The sequence below is a fragment of the Poeciliopsis prolifica genome, unplaced genomic scaffold, assembly GCF_027474105.1.
Source record: "Poeciliopsis prolifica strain line A6 unplaced genomic scaffold, Auburn_PproV2 SCAFFOLD039, whole genome shotgun sequence".
In the NCBI taxonomy this organism is placed as follows: Eukaryota; Metazoa; Chordata; class Actinopteri; order Cyprinodontiformes; family Poeciliidae; genus Poeciliopsis; species Poeciliopsis prolifica.
The window spans coordinates 4,978,673-4,998,678 of record NW_026562414.1 but is presented as its reverse complement, the minus strand read 5'-3'; the positions used below and the strand labels follow the sequence as shown (position 1 = coordinate 4,998,678).

The 20,006-nt window shown below is 36.2% G+C and overlaps 1 protein-coding gene across 1 annotated transcript in view; it reads right to left on the bottom strand.

Moving 5' to 3' along the window:
• The window catches only part of man1a1 (mannosidase, alpha, class 1A, member 1), a 107,630-nt gene that overhangs the window by 79,649 nt on the left and 7,975 nt on the right, over nt 1–20,006 (bottom strand). The window lies entirely within an intron of this gene.

Below are 20,006 nucleotides of genomic sequence, written 5' to 3'. Positions count from 1 at the left end.
AATATTTTGCATTTAAGATAAAAAAAAAACAAAAAAACAACTTTGTAAATATGTTCTACCTACAATTCTTCAAGTAGCAGTTTTAGCTTCACCTGGTTCAAATTACGTTAAAAATGTATTAAAAAATGTCTAAGGTAACACATTGAGGTCCATTAGTCTGCCATAATAACAGTGTGGTTGTCGGTAGAGTGCTCTATAACTAGCATTGATTGATCATCAGAATAATCAATTCATTAATCCATGACTAATCTGCTCTTTTCCAATGTGAACACAACTTTCCAACAGAGAATCTCGACACTCGTTTCAGGCGAAGCCATCGACGGATGGGTCCACCGTGGAAATCTGGGTTAGCCAACGTCGACCCAAAGCCCTCTAGAACCTGCATCCAGATTAGACCTCCAAATCCTTTTATCCTCCACCTTCTGACAGATCCGTTCACTCACAGTTCACCGCTCAGCTGCTGCTTTAATAAACACACGTTACTGGAAGTGGAACTTCTGCCTCCAATGTTATCTCGGGAAACCCGACCGCGGTTCTATACATGTTCAGAAACAAGCTGCACTCGGTTCCTGTTGCTACAGTCCGTCCAGGTGTGAGAGCATGATGTGCGTTCAGCTGCACTTCTTCCCATTACAGCTGCTGACTCAGTATTAAGTTCCTGTTTGAAGCATGGACACATGCTGAGAACAGCAATAATTAGAGGCAATTATTTGTAATGACTGGTACAAATGGTCGCAGCAGGCAGTAAACCAGTAGGTCAACAAGTCTGCTAGTTGGCGTAACGTGTTGCCTGGGAAACTAAAGTTATAATAGTGAGCCAGTAAAGCTGTCAAACAACAGCAAAGCCATTTAGAAAGTCACTCAAGCAGGAAAATACGCTCTCTGAACCGTTATGCCGCCAACTCCATATACACACAGAGAAGCTTAAAGTCGACAGAAAATCAAATGAAAGCCCTTTTTTGACCTTTCATGATATTTTTATAGCTGCAGAGACCAAAGCCATCAATCATCAGGATCCTTACACATTTAAGCTGAGGTCCAGGCAAACTAGGATATTTTGATCACTCCAGCTGTGGATGCCAAAGCTGAAGTTAAAATCCTCACAGGCATTTATGCTATCACAACATCTGCTTAAAAATGACACTCTAATCATGGAGAGATGAGTAACGAGGATAAATTCGTGGAAATCATGAATAACACCATCAAATACGCAGATTTTTTGTGCCCTCATTGTGTTTGCAGCTGTGCACTCAGGTTTATTAAAAGCAAACACTTTGGTGAAACGGCTCCGGCGACCATGAGAGTGGAGGACGAGCTTCAGCTGCTTCGACACGCGTCTCACTGCAACATGGAGGGGAAACTCATTTATTCAGATAGTTAGATAACTACTAATTTCAAACATACTTTCAGTTTGATTCCTTCTTTAGTTTAGTAATGAAAATAATTAAAACACCATTTAAAAAATTATATATTTTTTAATTCTAATAAATTAAAAATGACTAAATAAAATCACTCATTTCAAATATACTGTCAGTTTAGCTATTTTAGTTTCTATTTAATTGAAAATAGAAATAAAAAAAATAAAAACACTGATTTTCATATAAAATATTAAATAACTACACAAAATACTTTAATAATTTTTCAAATCTTTTTTTAATTAATAAAAAATAAGAGCTAATTACCTGAATGTTGACCTTAAATAAAAAGATTTACATTTATGCATTTTAATATTTTTAGATTTGTTTTCACCTCTAACAAACCTGTGTGTTTTCTAAGATACATAAAAGTGGAAAACATTTGAAAATTATGGTCTATTTTTCAAAACTTAAAACACCTGTAATCCTAACCAAGAATATATTGTGACTATATGCATCTGTAAGTCACTTTAAAACTACCAAGACTTAATGAGGACTTTCAGTGTATTTGGCTGCAGACAGAAGGAAAAACAAGCTGTGTTTACATTGTTGTGCTCCAGTGGTTTACGGCGAATAGATGCACTGCAGTTACATCATGAGGGCATTCCCTCCAGCTCCAGGAAGTGAACTGACACGGGTTAATCCTGCTAAATACGCTCCATCTCTGCTATTTTAAACTGTTCTCAGAAGCAGGTAGCGTTAAAGAATTCTTCAACCAGAATACAATTCTTCATAATAAACATGGTAATCTGATACAACACAGACGAGAACGTTTTCACAGTGCTTTTTAGCGCTAACCTGTACTAGATTTATTGCAGAGGGCAGCTATGTGTTGACTCTAATTGGATTAACTGTTCAGGATTTTCTGGGATTATTAGTCTGGTGGCAGAGATTTCAAACTAGGAATCGCTCAAAGCACGTCGGTGCAACAGTCAGATATACGGAAGATTATGACATCGAGATCCAGTTTTCACCACAAAACAGGAGTGATTAATCACCATCGCGTGGAAACAGTGAGAACCAGGAAGAAGGAACATATCCTGCTGATGTCACCATGTTCTTACAACATGCATGATAACGTTGTTTTCAGACAGAGCTCGATGTTAGCCAGGGGGATTGTTTCCCATCCGTGTCTGTGTTTATGTTTCCAGAATTTAATAACCCTCTCTCGCTCCCCCAATCTCTTCATGTGGAGAAGGAAAAGAAAAACACACCATCTGTAAAAATTTTACTGCATCTTGAGCTCATCCAAATCTCAAAGAGCCAGTGCTGCAACTTTAAATAGGCCGTGCGCAGCAGCGGACACACACATGGGCTTTTATGGGAAGGAACTGGAAAGTTGAGACTCGGAAGGAAAAAAATGGTTGCAGTTTGGATAAATCTGAAATGTTATAGGCAAATCGGGAGACGAGATCTGGCAACTCTGAGCTCAAAACACACTTCACATGTTTTAGAGAAAGATGCCTCTCTGCAACGCAACGCCATCACCCTCAATAAAATAAACAAGTTCAACACAAAATCAAAAAACGACTTCGAGTTTAGGATTGATCACCCCGGACTCTTATCAGCAGAAACTGATGGCAGCTAAAGAAAACAATGTTGATCAATCTTGACGTGAGTTTCTGGAGCCATGGATAAAAAATATTGAATGTTTTGATTCAGATTGACAGAAAAATGTCAGAACCCAGTTTTTATACATTTCATGTCCATTGATCCTTTCACTTTAGATTTATCAAAAAACACAAACAAAACATTCGTTTTATCGCTTCGGGCCAAGATTGGAGAGGACCTGAACATTTCAGTCCAGCTAAATTAAATTCATTTAGAGTCACAAATGTTTTTACAAAAGGACAATGCATAGCTTTAATATCAACCTTCGATTTCTGATTGTAGCAAATTTGTGTGAAATCTGCTTGGCGACATAAATCATGGAATAAATGACAATAAAATGAAATGTTATCTCAATCTGACTCTAGATGTGCATAAAAGTTGTTTGAAAGAAAGAATTAAATATCCCTGAAAAACAGATTAATAATTAAATACCTATGTGATTCATCTCAACCAATCTGGCTCTAAATGTTCATTTATCCTGATGGTGGACGAACTTTTCTGTTTAATATTTTTAATCAATAATGGCTCAACTTTAATGTGCCCAGTTCAGTGATAAATTATAGTCATTAGCTTGCATAGAAAAGCTGCTATTGCAGGTATGAGTGCTTTAATGTCAGCATTAATCATTCAATGAATGAGTCAATAAATGAGCCATAATTGGAAATTTCGGACACATCAGGACATTCTTCAAAAATATGTCGTGGTTGAGCGGATAAATGGTCAGCAGCTTAAATTCATTCATGTTTTACATTAAAGACACTAACTTTGGTCTTAATTAATTCAGCGTTCTGGTTTAGTGGAAATGGTCAATATGGATATCTATGAAATTAGCACAAATGACAAGTGTGCTGCGACAGTGACCCAGATAAAGCCGTCACCACAGGAATAATTCCCCTGAAGGCCGACTGCTGTTCAGTTATGAAGGAAATGGATTTCATCACAGCAACTCATTTCCTACTAGAAGAAAACCTCAAACTGAACAAAAACTCACAAAATAACATTTTTTCTACCTCACATGTTCTTGATGGTAAGAGGATGGCAATTTCTACCAATTAAATGCCGAGTTCAAATTTAAGACTTTTTAAGACCACAATAAATGAAATTTAAGACTTGTATTATGACAAAATGACACAGAATGAATTTGCAAATTATATATAGTAGTGCCAAGCACTTTATGGGTTGGAAACAGAAGTGAGCAAATGGTGAACAGGAACAACCAACTGGTGACAGATGAAAAAAAAAAAAAGCGAGCTCTATAGCTAGCTGAGGTATTTTAGCAGCTAGTTAATGGTAGCAACAACCTATAATAACAGAACTCCATAAAAATTTCTGCATGTGATTCAAACTTTTTCCTTAAACAAGATTTCATATGCTAATCAGCAACTCCCAGGCGTAAAAGAACAAGAGGAATAACGTTGCCGCTTTGGTTGCGCATTTTAATAACTGCCTAAAGTCAAAGTATGAGCAAAGGTCCTTCAAGCTGCATAGCATCCCAAACCAGCAGGAATAACTGTCCAAACAAAAATATGAACCGAACAAATTCAACAAAAAAGAACAAATCAGCACTGAGCTGCTCCAACATGCTGCAACCAGGAGACCCTCATACTTTACATTCCCCAAGTCATTCATATTTGCTACAATTGTATTGAGCATTGTGATAAATGTGGATGGATGTGGCCTCACCCTGTTGTCTGCAGACAAAAGAGTCATTTCCCACTGAGTTTTGTAGGCAGTTCTGCTGCAGCTGTGAGACTCCAAGCTTTTGGTGAAAAATATTACATATTGGAAATCATTTTGTCAAAATAAACAGCACAGCTGTTCAGAGTTTAGAAAGCATATTTCACGTTTTGACGACTCGCAGTCTAATCACCCAATATAATAAAACACAAACTATATGGAGGAAATCTCCCAAAGCCAGACTCCATACAGCAGCAACAAACAGACAAAAAGATACAAAAGAAGCTGAGATTAGATATCCTTCAAAATATAAATGTTCTGCTGCGTTTGCATCTCTACTCTGGTTTTTGTCGACAAAATAAACTGGATGTTTTTTAAAGGGCTTCTTCATTTCTGCTATTGCTTTATAAGCTAGAAATCTCGTGTCGTGTCCACCTAAACACGATTAATTTACAGTTGACTTCTGTAATTGTTGCATGACCTTCAGAAAAAGAATTTAAAGCTTAAAAAAATATTTGCATTAGAGAAGTTATAACCCTTTGAACTTCATTTTTAGGCTTTAAAATCAACAAAAACATCAAAATAAATCTTTGCAAACTTTTTCCTCTGGGGGATGTTGGTTTTTGTGGAGAATTGTTTAAAAAACAGCTTTCAGCTAAACAAGATAACAGACCTAAATAGTACATAAGTATTATGGCACTTTTCATGCTATCTGTTGTGGAAATTCAATTAAATCTGATTGGTTTTGATTAGTCCTAAGTGTAACATTGATCAATATATTGGATGTGTATTCGCTTGATAATTTTGATGCTGGCATATAACAAAATGTGATGTTAACAGCTTGTTTCATTTTTATGACGTAAAACTGTTGATGAAAAGTGCGTTAAAATTAGCTCCACATTATTCCACTTAAAACTGGAGAAACCACTAAAACCTAGATTTCAAAACATTAGTAGATTATTTATTGCACAGCAGAACGAGGTACTAAACTGAACTGAACTAAATAATTGGATTTGTTACTTTTCTGGTCAGAAATTAAACACACATTTAGTATTTTAGCATCAGCTGTAAAGATTTGCCCTTTACAAAACCAATCTGCTGGCAACACTTTGCAAAAATAAACCTTACAAGCTAGGTGCTAATGTATGCGAGTCGTCGGCCGGTGCCTGGGATAATGCATTCACAACGCAGCGAGTGCAGGGATTTCTCCTGCTGCATCAAATGAAAGAGACATTTAATAAAGATTTTCTTTCTCCCTCTGATTCAGACCGCGAGCTTTGATTCATAAAGACCTGACAATATTTATTTCCACAGTGGGTAAACCATTATTACTCCATTTGTGTCGTTCACCACAACAGGCACGACCGGCTAATAAGACATGAACATGAACCAGCATGAAGGAAAATGATCAACAATGCATTAAAAAAAAGTCTTTTTTGATGTAAATGTTGTGCTCTAATTAAATTTTATTGAATAATTTAATCAATACGCTTTTTGAGTTTGCATGATTTTGCTGACTGGTTGACAAATGTAGTAAAAAAAAAAAAATGCATCAAGCTTGTTAGGATCAGAGTTTGTCCACGTTTCCCACAGTAATATTTAAATACCTTTCCAGGGATTTTTAAGGTAAGTTTTGAAACTTTTCCACCACCACACTTTGGATATAATATTTACATCTGTACAAAAAAAAAATTATTTTCAATTCACAATTATATGACATTATTTTACTGTTCGGGTAAAATTATAATGACATTTTATGACTTGAAATGTCTCATACATGCTCTGTTCGCCTGACTTGTCTGGGAAAAAAAACATTTTACAATTAAATAACTAACAAATAAAATATAAAAGAAAATGTTTATTTCAATTAAACAAATCATAAAGTCGTTGAAAAATTTGGAATCATAAATATTACGTTAAAACAACCCAAACAACTTCAGCTAACTAACTTTGTTGCTCAAGTTAAATGCTTCAAAACATAAAGTTACAAAGAAAAATCTCAAAGTTTTCTAGCATTAAGCAAATAGAAATAATTTTAGCAATTCTAACTGACCTAAAACAAAACAAATTTAGACTCATTATAATAATGTGACTATGATTTTATTGATTGCATGAAAATATCTGGTTTGAGCTGTAAATAAGGTTTAAGTTTTTAAGCAGAGGTCAAATTGTGCTTTTTTTTACAAAGCTGTGCAGTTTGAATGTCAAGGACTTTCTACAGAAATCAAGCACTTTCCAAAGCTCAAATTCAATTCAAAATTAACATGTTGAAAACAGAGCAATTGTTGTTTTTTTTGGTTTTCTAGCTAGAGGCCATTTACTTTTTCTACTCCATCACAAACTGACAGCAAGACTTTTGCAGAGCAAACAGTAATACAGAGTCTGACATTTTTAGATCCATATGAGGTTTTTCATAATGTCCTTTTCATTTCATTGTGGCTTTAATGTCATAAAATGAAGTCCAAAACCCTGTTTTTCAACCCTCCCAGCAGTGTGGTTGGCTTTCTCTGGCCGTATCAAAATTCATACGCATGCATTTATTGACTCGACCTTTCTCGTGGTTGTAAGGAGCAGCCAAACTTGGTTTGACCTCGCCGCTTCACAAAAGGCAAACTAATGAAGACTTTGTGAAAGGCAAATTGATTTTTCTCTACCTCCCTCCACGTGATCCATGCCTCGCTTCGACGCGGTGGGCAGGCAGGCGGCGGCGAAGCCTCAGCTCATCACTCATTTGTTTAACAGGTTGACAGGGATAAGGACTGAACAGCAGACAATGCCAGAAAATGCACACCACCCTCCATTTAAACGATTCGAGCCAAGAAAACAAATAACCATCAGATGGAAATCAGGAAATTGCACATGATGGTATGAAATTAAGATTTATCTGCACTTATTGACATTAAAAAACTTTAAAACACAACTTTCAGTGACAAAACAAAGTAGTTGGATTTAGTTGTGAAACAGTTATTTGATTGTTGAAATAATCAACTAATTCAGGAACATATTCAGTACAGTAATTCAGACAAAAAGAAGCAGCAGATAATGCCAAAAGATTACCCTCCGTGCTCAATTTAAATTATTTGGGCCAAGAAAACAGGTGACGATGGATGGACATCTGAAAATGGCACATCTCGGTCATCGGATACTGAGAAAATTTAGATTTATCTCGGCTTACCGACATAAGAAAAACACATCTTTCAGATATTAAGCAAAGTGGTTTGATTCAGTGCTGAAACAGCTAATTGTGATTAATCGCTTAAACTGGAGCACTCAAAAAATGCCATTTGCTAAAAACATTTTTTTAAAGATCAGCCAAAAATAGATTTGCAAAAATGCATATCTATTGTACTTAAGATAAACAATTTAGTCTGTAAATATTACCCAAAACTCCTCAAGTGGCATTTTGAGCTTCATGTAATTCATACTCACTATGAATGCTGTTACTGCATTTTAGCCAATATGTTCTTTATTTCCTTACTTCAGAAAATGATTTGTTTCCATCTTTTAATGCCTTTTTAATATTGTACAAAAAAGGAGTATGCTGTTAAATAAAGAATGTGTACATTTCTTTACCTGATAAATTCATCAATTGTCAGAATAATCAATTGATCGCTAACTGCAACCCTAGTTTGAGTTACTGCACAGTTATGATGACAAATTCACTGAATATATGTGAAGCAGCAGCAAAGAGGAACAAACAAACAGGTGATAACTGAACTCAGTCTTAGATGTTCGCCCACCACATGTCATCAGAACAACTTAATGTTCCTTTGGCGTTCCTACAGTCTCTGGAATGCCACGGCAGAAAGACGAACAAATTATTTTCTCTTATTTTGTCTAAAGTCTTTTTTTCATTTTTGAAGAGTTGCTAAAGATAAACGAAAAACAAGCAAACTCATTTAACGATTTGCCCTTGTGGTTGTCGCTTTCATCCACAACCTGCATTTATTTTGTCAGAATTTGATGAAACAGTCTAAAACAAAACAGTGAATAGTAAATACACATCCTATAACATTCTTTGCTGATCAAAATCTGAAAAGTGTGGCGTATATAGCACATCCAGAGATGTAGGGTGTTTCCACCAGACTCGGATAAACAGGGGACCAAAATTGCAACATTTGTAAAATTTTCAGCTGTCAGTGCACTGTGTGAAACCAAACTAATTGAAAAACCTGCTCTCTTCCTCGCCTGCGGGGGCGCTGCAGCAAGAACCACATGGAAACCTCTGAAGAAGACAGGAGTGCAAATTTCTTTTCATGAAATGTAAACAAAAATGGAGAAGCAGCAAATTTTAATATAAAAACTACAACCCATTTCTCCAACTAGTGCTAGACTCTTGTGTTTGTTTCGGTTGAATTTACCCAGAATGCCCTATGCTTTAGTCCACTTCCTGCTTGTGGTTCTTATAGGCATTCAAACTGAACCAGAGTTCACTTTAACAGAACTGAAACTTGGTTTTTGGTGATTTTTGGTCTAGATTTTGTATTGCCATTGGATGGAAAACATCCAATTATTTTCAAGTCTCAATTTATGTCTGAACTTTGACTAGGCCATTAACACACTTCTAGTGTAGGAATGAATTTATGTTTTGGTTATAGCTTCACTGAAAGGTTCAACTTCTAACAGATTCTCCTCCTAAATTTATCTTGACAAGGTTCTCTGTCCCGGTTGAAGAAAAGCATGGTGCTGCCACCACCGTGTTTCACCAAGAAGGAGCCTTTTTATTAACCAAGAAGAAAAAGTCAAATGTGTGGAGCTGTGCTTTTTCCATCCTTAAAGTAAAGTTTACAACACGCTCACTATTATAGACAAACATCATTCTATGGACTCAGGCTATGCAAGTTGCACTTTCATCAGATATATTCAACACATCCTGAGTACAAGTTAATTATCAGCTTGTATTATACCACAATCTGCACTCTCCTTCCTGCGATGTGAAAGGGTTGCTGCAGCACAGCGGCTGAATTATTTAGCCGATGTTCGTGGTTTCTTCCTCTACACAGCAAATTGAAGCAAGCTGCAGAGAACCACTGCAAACATGGAAACAAACCACAACTAACAGGAGTTGAAGCCACTGGGGAAGAAACATGGGGTGGATAATAACAGGGAGGAACCAAGAACAACAACAGATAAGGATGCGCTTCATCATTTGGATAAAAACAAGAGCTGTCACATTAAAACATGAAGGAAGGGGGTTGGTGTTTGAGATGTGAAGGGAGGGAGAGAAACAGGGACAGAGGATAAAAGAAAATTAGAAGGGAATCACCCAAGGTAGCAAAAATAGGAAGGAAAGAATGTAGTAAGGAAAGAAGGATGGAAGGAAAGAGAAAGGAAAGAAGAATGAAATAAAGAAAAGAAGAAATCCGAGATAATGAAGACATAAGAAAGAAAAGGAAGGAGTCGCCCGAGGGAGAAAGGAAGTCTGTGGTTGTGCAGGATGCTATGCTAACATTTGCAGGATGGTATGCTAACCATTGCACTATGCTATGCTAGTCTTTGCAGGATGCTCTTCTAAGCACTGCATGATGCTATTCTAATCATTGTGGTGTAGATTTCCTGTTGCACAAGAAGTGTGTGGTTCAATTGGTGAAACAAAGCTACAGATGGAAACACCACAAGTGCATTTCTGGGACGGCTTTGCCAACTTTCACATGGTCAGGAGGAGAAAAGCTGCTGCAAAACCAACATTTTCTCTTTTACTGTGATCATAAATATTTCAGCCTTTCTATTTCAACATGAATGCATTTTTGAACAATACTTCTGAGCTTGTTTGTTTCACAGACTCAAACCCAGTGAAGCAACATTTCAGCTCCTAATCACTTGCAGTGCATGCCCACAGGGCAATCCTATTTACTTAATGTGTAATTACCAACAACTTAAGTAAATCAGAAGCTAATTAAACAAAATTGCAAACACAATTAAAAAGAATGTTTTTCTTCTTCTTCCAAGTATGTAAATCTCTCATTATGCTTCGTCTGCAGCTCAGTTTGCCTCCTCAAGAATGAGACTATACATTTTACTTATGTGTCTAAATAAGTAAATACTTGTGAACTGATTTAGCATTGTAACATTCTTCCTTCAGGTTCTTTTAAAGATCTGAAAAAGTGAAGTTTATTATTTATTTATGTCAGATATTTCCACACTGGAGAGGCTGGATGGGCAAAGAATAAAATGAGGAAGGAAAGAAAGAAGAAAGGAAAAAAGGAGAGATGGAAGGAAGGAATCACGCAAAGAAGCAACGAAAGAGGGAAGGAAAGAAGGAAGTAAGCAAGGAAGGTGTGAAAAATGAAAGAAAGAAGGAAGGAAGAAAATACACAAGGTAATTGGGAAGAAAGGAAGGAATCACACAAAGTAGTGAGGAAGGGAGGAATAATTAAATCAGATATTTCCCGTAAACATTAACCCATCGTCAGCTGCTTCTGACAACCAACCATATATTTGAATAAGAACTTCTGCTTTTCTGACACGACTCTCTAGCACTTAGACATTCACTTCTCTGCTTCCTGATGCAGTTTCTTTGTAAAATGAAACCATAACACCTCATTATTTGAATTATGTAAACCAAGAATTAATAAAGCAACCACAACTGCATGACATCAGCAGCTGCATCAGCAGCCACAGCTCTGTTCTTCACAGGAACCAGAAACTGTTCAGGCTCCTGCATATCTGTGGAAACGTCCGAGCCTGTAGTTCTCGCTAGGATAGAAACAGAAAACTTGATCAAACATTCAGCATGGCAGAGGTTTCAGGTTTAACATTCCAGCCCTCACATGGATAAGGGACAAGAAGGAAGCATGGGGAGATTGAAAAATAATGTATGAGAGTGACAGCTTGTGATTCAAGGTATTAGATTGAATTGGATTAGAGGAGAGAAAATCAGCCAACCATAACCCCTGTAGTACTTGAGACACGCCAATATTGAATATCCAAGAGGATTCCCCTTCAAAAGGAGACAACACTGGATGTAAATATGCCAACAAGAAGAAAACCAGGCCGTAAAAGGTTTCACTCTGAGGACGCACCAGACAATAAATCAATAACATATCACAATAGAAACATGATCAGTATCAATCAATAACACATCTGACAGAATATGCAAAATTGTCACTGAACCGCACAGCATTCTGGGAGATGTCGGAAGAGGAAAGGCTTTAGCTCAGGGGTGTCAAACTCCAGTCCTCGAAGGCCACTGTCCCGCAGTTTTTCGATGTGCCACAAAACACAGGAACGAAATGGCTTAATTACCTCCTCCTTGTGTAGATCAGTTCTCCAGAGCCTTGCTAATGACCTAGTTATTCTATTCAGGTGTGGTGCAGCAGAGGCACATCTAAAATTTGCAGAACACTGGCCCTCGAGGACTGGATGTTGACACCTCTGCTTTAGCTGCTCAACCTCTGAAGGCCAGCTAACTCACTCATTCTTTGGTAACCTAGCAACAACCTGTTGCGTAACTTGCACAGCAGCAGTTTCATGTTTTGCTCCATGCCTCATTACTGCTTTAAAATGGCGTGGAATGAAAACAGGAAAGGTTTTTATTCCTTTTTCATCAAAATAAAAGAATAATCAATAACTACTGATGCACAATAAGTGATATCAACTGATATGAAACATTTATACTGTGGTAGGTTTTTTACCATCTACTCTGAAGATGGTAAAAAATGCTTAGATTTTCTTTTAAATTGTAATTGGAACACTGATCAATATATTTGATGTATATTGATCATTTTTATGACAGCACTCAACAAAATGTAATGTTTGTCACTGGATTTTGACTGCCTTATTGCTGAAATGTGCCACACAAACACATTTTATTAATTGATAAATTCAGAAATGGCTCAGTGTCAAAGCAAACGGCAGAAATAAAACAAGACCAGGCTAACAGAACTGTAACCCAACCCTGGAGGAATGTGACCGGCTGGGAGCTGGTATCAAATAACCCATAAGGTCCAAACTGCATGGAGTTTTACAGCCTAATAATGGACGCTCATCATATTTCCTAGATTGTCCATGTACCGCACCCTTAATATTATCCGCTAGTAATGCGACACTGCTGTGCTCTTCAGTTAACAACCTCAAAATAACAAACATATTGAATGCAGCTGAATAGACACAGATAAGTCATTTTTATTTGTAAAGCAAATTTAAGCAACCAAGCATTTCAAAGTGCTTTACGCCATAAAAACAGTACAGAAATGAATGAAACAAGTAATAAAAATCACATTTTGTTAAAGGCCATCATCAAGCAAATATACATCAAATCTAGTGATCAATGTTCCAGTTGTTATTAATCAAAAGCAACTCTTAACAGTTATTTTTTTTTATATTTGATTTAAAGGAATTCAGAGTTTCAGCAGTTTTGCAGTTTTCTGCACGTTGTTCCAAATTTGTGAACTGAATTAATGACCGAGATAATTTTTAATAGGAGTTCCTGAAGCTGAAATGCTAGTGCTGATTTTATTACCAGTTATTGGTTGAATCTTGATTCAACCAATAAAGTAAGAAATTGTTTTCTTACTTCTCTTAGTAAGAAAACAATTGAACAAAAGTATCTATACGGCACCAGATGGCTAAGTGGTAGAGATCCAAATCCAATTCCTCTTTTCTGTCATTCCTCTATCTCACCAGCTAATTATGAAAAATAGTCACAAAGCCTTTACAAAAATTATTATTTTCACTAAAACACACTAAATTTAAAGCTATATATTCCACTTAATTTCCTGAAATTAAAAGTTACAGATCTAAAAAAAAAGACATCATGTCACAAGTGATTAATCTCTGCAATGTTTCCAAATATGAAACTGACCATCAACTGTGTCTGTGTTTCTTTAAGTGTTGCCATTATTTCATGCATCAATACACATTTACAATATGGCTATTCTTCTACAAATATACTAATTGCTTTTAAACAGGGTCATGCATATGTAATGCCAGTAGTGTTGCAGCTTTATGAAACAGCAGACAACCTGCGCACTGGTCAAAACCAAGAGCTACAACAATTTTACACGCCCATTAATGCCATTACTGGTTTGTTGATTTGTGCATTCCCCCAGAACTGCTGGAGGTTGTGCTGCCCAGTGTTTATATTACGGTTTTCAGCAAGGAGAGAACAAATAATCCTGTTGCAAAAGTACAAAAAAAGATAGCAAGTGCAACTCTCTTCATTCGCCATAAAGCTCACATTCAGCAGTAACATTTATTTAAAAAAAGCAAACAAATAGAATACAAGACGCTTCTAACTTCTGTATTTTTACTTAATTTTAAGAACAAGTGCACTAATCTACATTATTAGGATCACATCTATGATCTCTAACACTATATCATCTAAAATCAGCAACTTCTCTATGTGAAGATGTAAAAAAGAATAGAAAGGCAAATCAAAGAAGATTTTTTTAAGACTTGAGGGAGTTTATTTATCTTCTTTCATGTACCAAATATAAAAAATATAACCACAGGGGAAGCAGATCCATTTTTACAGCAGGTCAAAGCCTGTAGTGTATTGATAAAAACTTATTTTTGCTGAAAAAAGGTCAGGCTATACATAAAGGTGATGTTTGATAGTGAGAAGAAATTGAAACTCTACAACACTTCCTTTTTTTGCGACCTTTAAGTCCACTTCAGATTTTTTCTTTTTCATTCAACGAGGCCACGGGTGAACAATGGACTCCTCTGGAGTTTTTCCCTTCGTCGCAGTAAATGCATGTCTGCCTGTTTATGTCTGGCTGTGACGGTTGGGCAACGAACTCCACAGAAACTTAAAAGCGAGCTTTGAGTGCAGGAGAGTGAAGCTGTCTGAGGCGTCCAGCAAAGTGATTTGCTGAGGGAGCGAGAAAGGTTACTGACGACTTGTTATTGACGTTTCATTTAGCCAACTTTTTTTCCAGACACCACTTCTTTTAGTCTCTGGGAAAATTGGAGAACTAATTTAAAGCTACTGGTCAGATATGTTTGTAAAGATGAATAAAATTCTTCTTTGGCATAGTTTTTAATCCACACAACATGTCATGATTTTTTTTTTGTGTGTGTAAATCGTTATTTAAATCAACATTGAATGTTCAGTCCCCAAAAAAGCCAATTAACTCTTATGACATCACACAAGGTATGAGGCAGCTCAGTGTTTCTTTTTATTCTTTCCTTTTTCAGAAATTGCTGGATTGTAACTGTGAACTTCCATGCTAGTGTTAACACTGTTCTCACTGAGTTCATTAAGGAATATTAAGATACACATTTGGTGTTTGATCTACTAAAATAGGCAGTTATAAGCATAAGTTATAAGCAGCTGTGGTTGCTAACCTTCACAAATATCAGCAGACTTACAGCTATGTCAAATTTTGCAGGATGATAAATTATTGAGATAAAAGATAAAGTTGTTGTTTTGAGACCATGTTTAAGTCACATGGCATAATAACGCAATTTCTCCCTCTTAAAACCCAATAAACTTTAATTTTGTAAAAACATGTGAAACATTTAAAAATAGCAGGCAAAATCAATAAATACAATGGAAAAGTAGCAACAAGTGAAAAGTCATGTGAGTCAAAAGAGGACAACGCATAGCTAATGCAAAAATATTAGCTTGATATGAGACCATTTCTGCTTTTTCATGCATAAACACAAAGCTTAGAAGTTAAAGGTTTAAAAAGTTCCTGAACCTTTTCCAACAAAATTACTTCTTTTCATGAATTTCCAGAGAAAGTGATGGAGAAACTGGAGCTAAATGTTTCTGTATTAATCATGTTTAGGAATGAAGTATTGCTATTCTGCTTCAGCAAAACTAGTTAAATTAATCGTCTTCAAGTATTTTTATCAAACGAAAACCATAAAATGTTAATTTTTATTTACTTTAAACATTAAATACAACTGCAGTTCTGAGTTCATTTCACTCGGTAGATTACACTAGAGTGCAGTCTTATCAATTTATCTCCCCTCAGGCTGCCTCATGGTTTGAACTTTATTGCAAAAACTATATGAAAGTATTAGTGATTCATCGTATTTGTGTTCCCTAAAGCTTTCCAGATCAATGCTCAATGACTATGTGAGAGCAGTAATGAAGCTGGGAGAGTAAATTCAGCGACAGCAGCGAGGAGTTAAATGTGCCTCTGAGATGGTTAGTCCAAGTAGATAAAGCTTAATATACCATCTAGGTTTGTGGTGTGAGAGATTGTGGGGCTCGCCTGGGGCTGTGGTTGGACATTACAAGAGCTGAAAGACACACACACGCACACACACACATTGAGAGACACACAGTTGGAGTGTGTATGGAATAGGAATCAGTCAGTCACACCTAAAAAGATCTCACACAGTGAGCAGGCAACATAAAAACCAGGAGAAGAAGGATTTTAGTCATCCTATCTGCAGCGTGAACTCGAAGATTGCCTGAAAGCCAGACAATGAATTAATCAATCTGCAGAGGCCTGCAGCAGAAATCCATACTAATGTATGGATTTAAATTATCCACAGCCAGAGGGCTGTCCATTAGGACTGCATTTTAAATGAAGATGCACCAATCAAAATGTTCCAACTTTTACAACCCAACTTCACAAGGTTCTCAGAGTTTAGATTTATTCTTCTCACAACTTTTGGTTAAAATTAATGCGTATTCATTAAAAACTGTCATGTTAGAAGACCTCTAACAACTTCAAATAAGATTAAGGTGTTCACATTTTATCAGGACAAACAGATCAAACACCTTTTTTAGTATCGGTAATTATCAGGGCCGGATTTAGAAGGCTGAGGGGTCCTGGGCTGGAGCCAGGTTGATTTTGGTGCCCTGTCCCAGAAAAAATAAACATAAAAAGATATTTTATTCATACAAATTATAGATATTTAATAGATAGATCTACATATTTGCAGGTATGACATGATGGATTTTGGTCGAAAAAGATAAATATAAATATTTACTTCCAAATATATAAAAAGTCAACAATGTAAAAAAAGAAACATAAAAAATGAGCTCAAGACTTTAATATGAAGTGAATTGTTTTTAAAACTCACAGAATACAACAAAAGCATGTTTTTTTTCCCCTCCTTTTTTAATTTGCTGTTTTTCTGATGAGCGAATTCAGCATACCTACACTGTGGCATCATGGTAACAACACTCTTCGGTGTCAAAGTTGTTACTGAACAAAGACTGTTTATATGAACAGAGATAAACCATAGTGGGGAAAAATGGAAAGGAAACTTATTTAGCATGTTAAGCAAAGCCTGTGGTTCATTCATACTGTGAGAAAGCAAGCGATAGCAAGACATTCAGCAGGTAATAGGAAGGCTCAATGTAGCATAGCAACATTACGCTGCATGTTTTCTCTAATTGTTGTGACTGGTACATTGTCACAACAGTTTAATTTTCTACTTTTTAAAAAATGAGGAAGAGTATGCAGGGTAATTATGGTTTGTTATGCAGTTCAGCATTTGAGGTGCATATTTGTGTCTGATCCAGTCTCCCTATAGAACAAAACAACGAAAGCAGATGTTGGTTCGATTTTTCTCTGGAGGTAGGAAAAAAAATCTCACGCTACAAGAAAAGCAGATGTGACATTAATTATTTAACTCCAGGCATGCATGCCAAGAGAGACTAATATAAAAGGCCATAAAAAGTAGGAAAAAAAATCTTGTGTGGTTACAGATTACTAGTGCTAATTTCCATTTCCGTTTGTCATTATTAAGGTTTTTGAGTATTTTTGACTGGGTTTCTACTTGTCTGGAGTCAAAAGATCCAAGATAAATACAGCTATTATTAGTTTGTGTTTTCAATAAAACAAAAAGGGTCACAGCCTACCTTTGGCCCCACAAAGGCATCCTGCACATAAAGCTTTACCTCTGCAAGGATAAGTGGTGGTGCTTGTGAGCCAGAGCCATTATACCTTCTAGGCAATTAAAGAGAGCACCTAGCGAGGGCTGGCAGTAACTCTAGCTGACAAACAAAAAGCATGTGTATTGTTTCCACTCTAAAGGAAAGGAGTAGGACCAGGGAAACCAAGACAAATAGTTCAAAAAGCAAACAAGAAACAGATAGAAATCAAGCTCTAAAATGTAGAAAAGCACATAAAAAATGTTTTTAACAGAAAATAATTCAGAATTTAGCTAAAAGAAAAAGAGAGAAAGATGGAAAAAATCTACACATGAGGGAAAGAGCAGAAATAAGTAAAGAAAACACAGAGTAGGCTGAAGTGTTTCATCTTTCATCAGCTGTCATCTCTGGGAAGCATTGAGTCAGTTTTACCAACATCTGAAGCATCTTGCCTCCAAACCGCAAGATGGATGTTTACAAGAAACCATGCATGTTTTTTCTATATGCATTCTAAACGTGCGCCACAGGAATTTACCGGCTGACAGCCTTCAAAATACATAACGCCACTTACACTTCGCTAACAGCAAGCCAAGCCCTGATTTGCATCTGTTTTGCAAAGTGACACTCTCCACCTCATCAAACTTCATCTTTCATCAAAGGCCCAACATTGAGCAGGACAATGAGTCACAGACTCAACAGCTGCCCTGTGGTCCAATGAAAATGTCACAACAGTGGAAAGTTTTATTAATTCTGAATTTTACAACTCAGCTAACTTTTAATAGAGCCAAGAAATGAAGCTGACTGGACAAGTAACACACTGCGTCTTAGAAATGTTCTTATGTAAAAAAATAATAATAATAAATAAATAAAAACTTAGTAATTTCCATTTGCATTATTTATTGCTTTTCTCTTTTTCTACCAAAAATGATGATAAAAGTTTTCAATCTGGTGCTTCAGTCTCAAATAGCAACAATTTTAATAACTGATTTTATGTAAAATGTCTTCCAGTTCCTGTGTTAAAATACTCACTAGTATTGACAGTTTATTGATTTTTCTGAATGTTTTCTTGCATTATTATGACATTACCATTACTTTACTTGAAAAATGGTCATTTATCGTAATAAAGTTTAGGACAATTTGTCACCTACATTGTCATGTAGGTCATGTCAAAATTACAAAAGTTCCCACTAGATGGCCAAATTTGTACCACTGCAGTGAGGGGCCACACAAAATTGTTCAAAGGACCACAAATGGCCCCCGAGTCACATTTTGGACACCTTTGCTATAAACAGTCTGAGAGCTCTAGACTTATTAAATAATTATTAGTTGGAATTATACAAAAATTGGTCAGACTGAAACTCCGAGCAATCAAACAGTGTGTCTACTCCAGTTAATACTAATCAGTGCAGACAGAGAGTCTGCATAGCGTAGCATGAGCTTAAGTCTCATATTACTGTGTCATGGTGAATCCACTGGACAAAATATGTATAAGAAGATCAAATGTTCAGAACATATATGGTATCTTTAAGTTGCAACTATCGTGTTTGTAAATAAACAAAACGTGGGGAAGTTTGACTTACATTGCCTACTTAATTCTGTCAGGCAAGTAATAGTTAATATTTATTTATTCTAGAGTTCAATCAGTAATCAGGCCTGCTTGAATTCAGCACTCTAAAAACTGTGGTTAGTTGAAGTCAATTATCAATTTAACAATAAGGGAGCAATTACATTTTCACATCTTGCCATGTTGGTTTGGATTTATGCTTTCCAGTAACAAGAAAAATAATTTGAAAACTGTTTGACAAAAGCAGCAGTTTTAAAAAAGCACTGAATAAATCTGTAAGAGGGGCCGATGCTTTTTCACAGCCCCAGACTCAAACCAAGAGAATAAAATGCAAATCCACAGCAATGTGACAAAAACTTTTTCAAATATCCTTTTTATCTCTTGCTGTGCTATTTTTAAAACTCTGCACTCTTTATTCTCCTGATCTAAATCTATAAGCACTGTGAGTTTTCTTGCAGTTGGGGAGGAGGCAACATGACTGTTTACTGTTTATTTCAAACAGTTCCTGAATATTCTGTGTATGGAAGTAATTTTTGCAAAGATATACCTGATAGACTTAATATTGTATGAAACTTTGTCAGTTTATCCAGAAAATCCAGAGACACTGACCATGAATGGATCATCCTTTCAACCTATTGTAAAGATGATGTTATTATGACCAGTTTTTCCTTGAAACATTAAAAATGTATACAAGTTTCCTTAAAGGTGAATTCACACCAGCCCTTTTGAGTCCAATTCCAGTTCATTTACCAAGAAAGTCCAGTTCTCTGAATGTGTAATTGAACTCAGATACAGCCAAACAATTAGGTCGATGTTCAGTTGAAGTGAACTTTACCGTAGTTCAAATTAATATATGAATGCCAATCAGACTAGAGACCATTCTAAAAGCAGGAAGTTGACTAAAGAATAGGGAATTCTGGGTAAATACAAACCAAACAAATGTGAGAATCTAGCA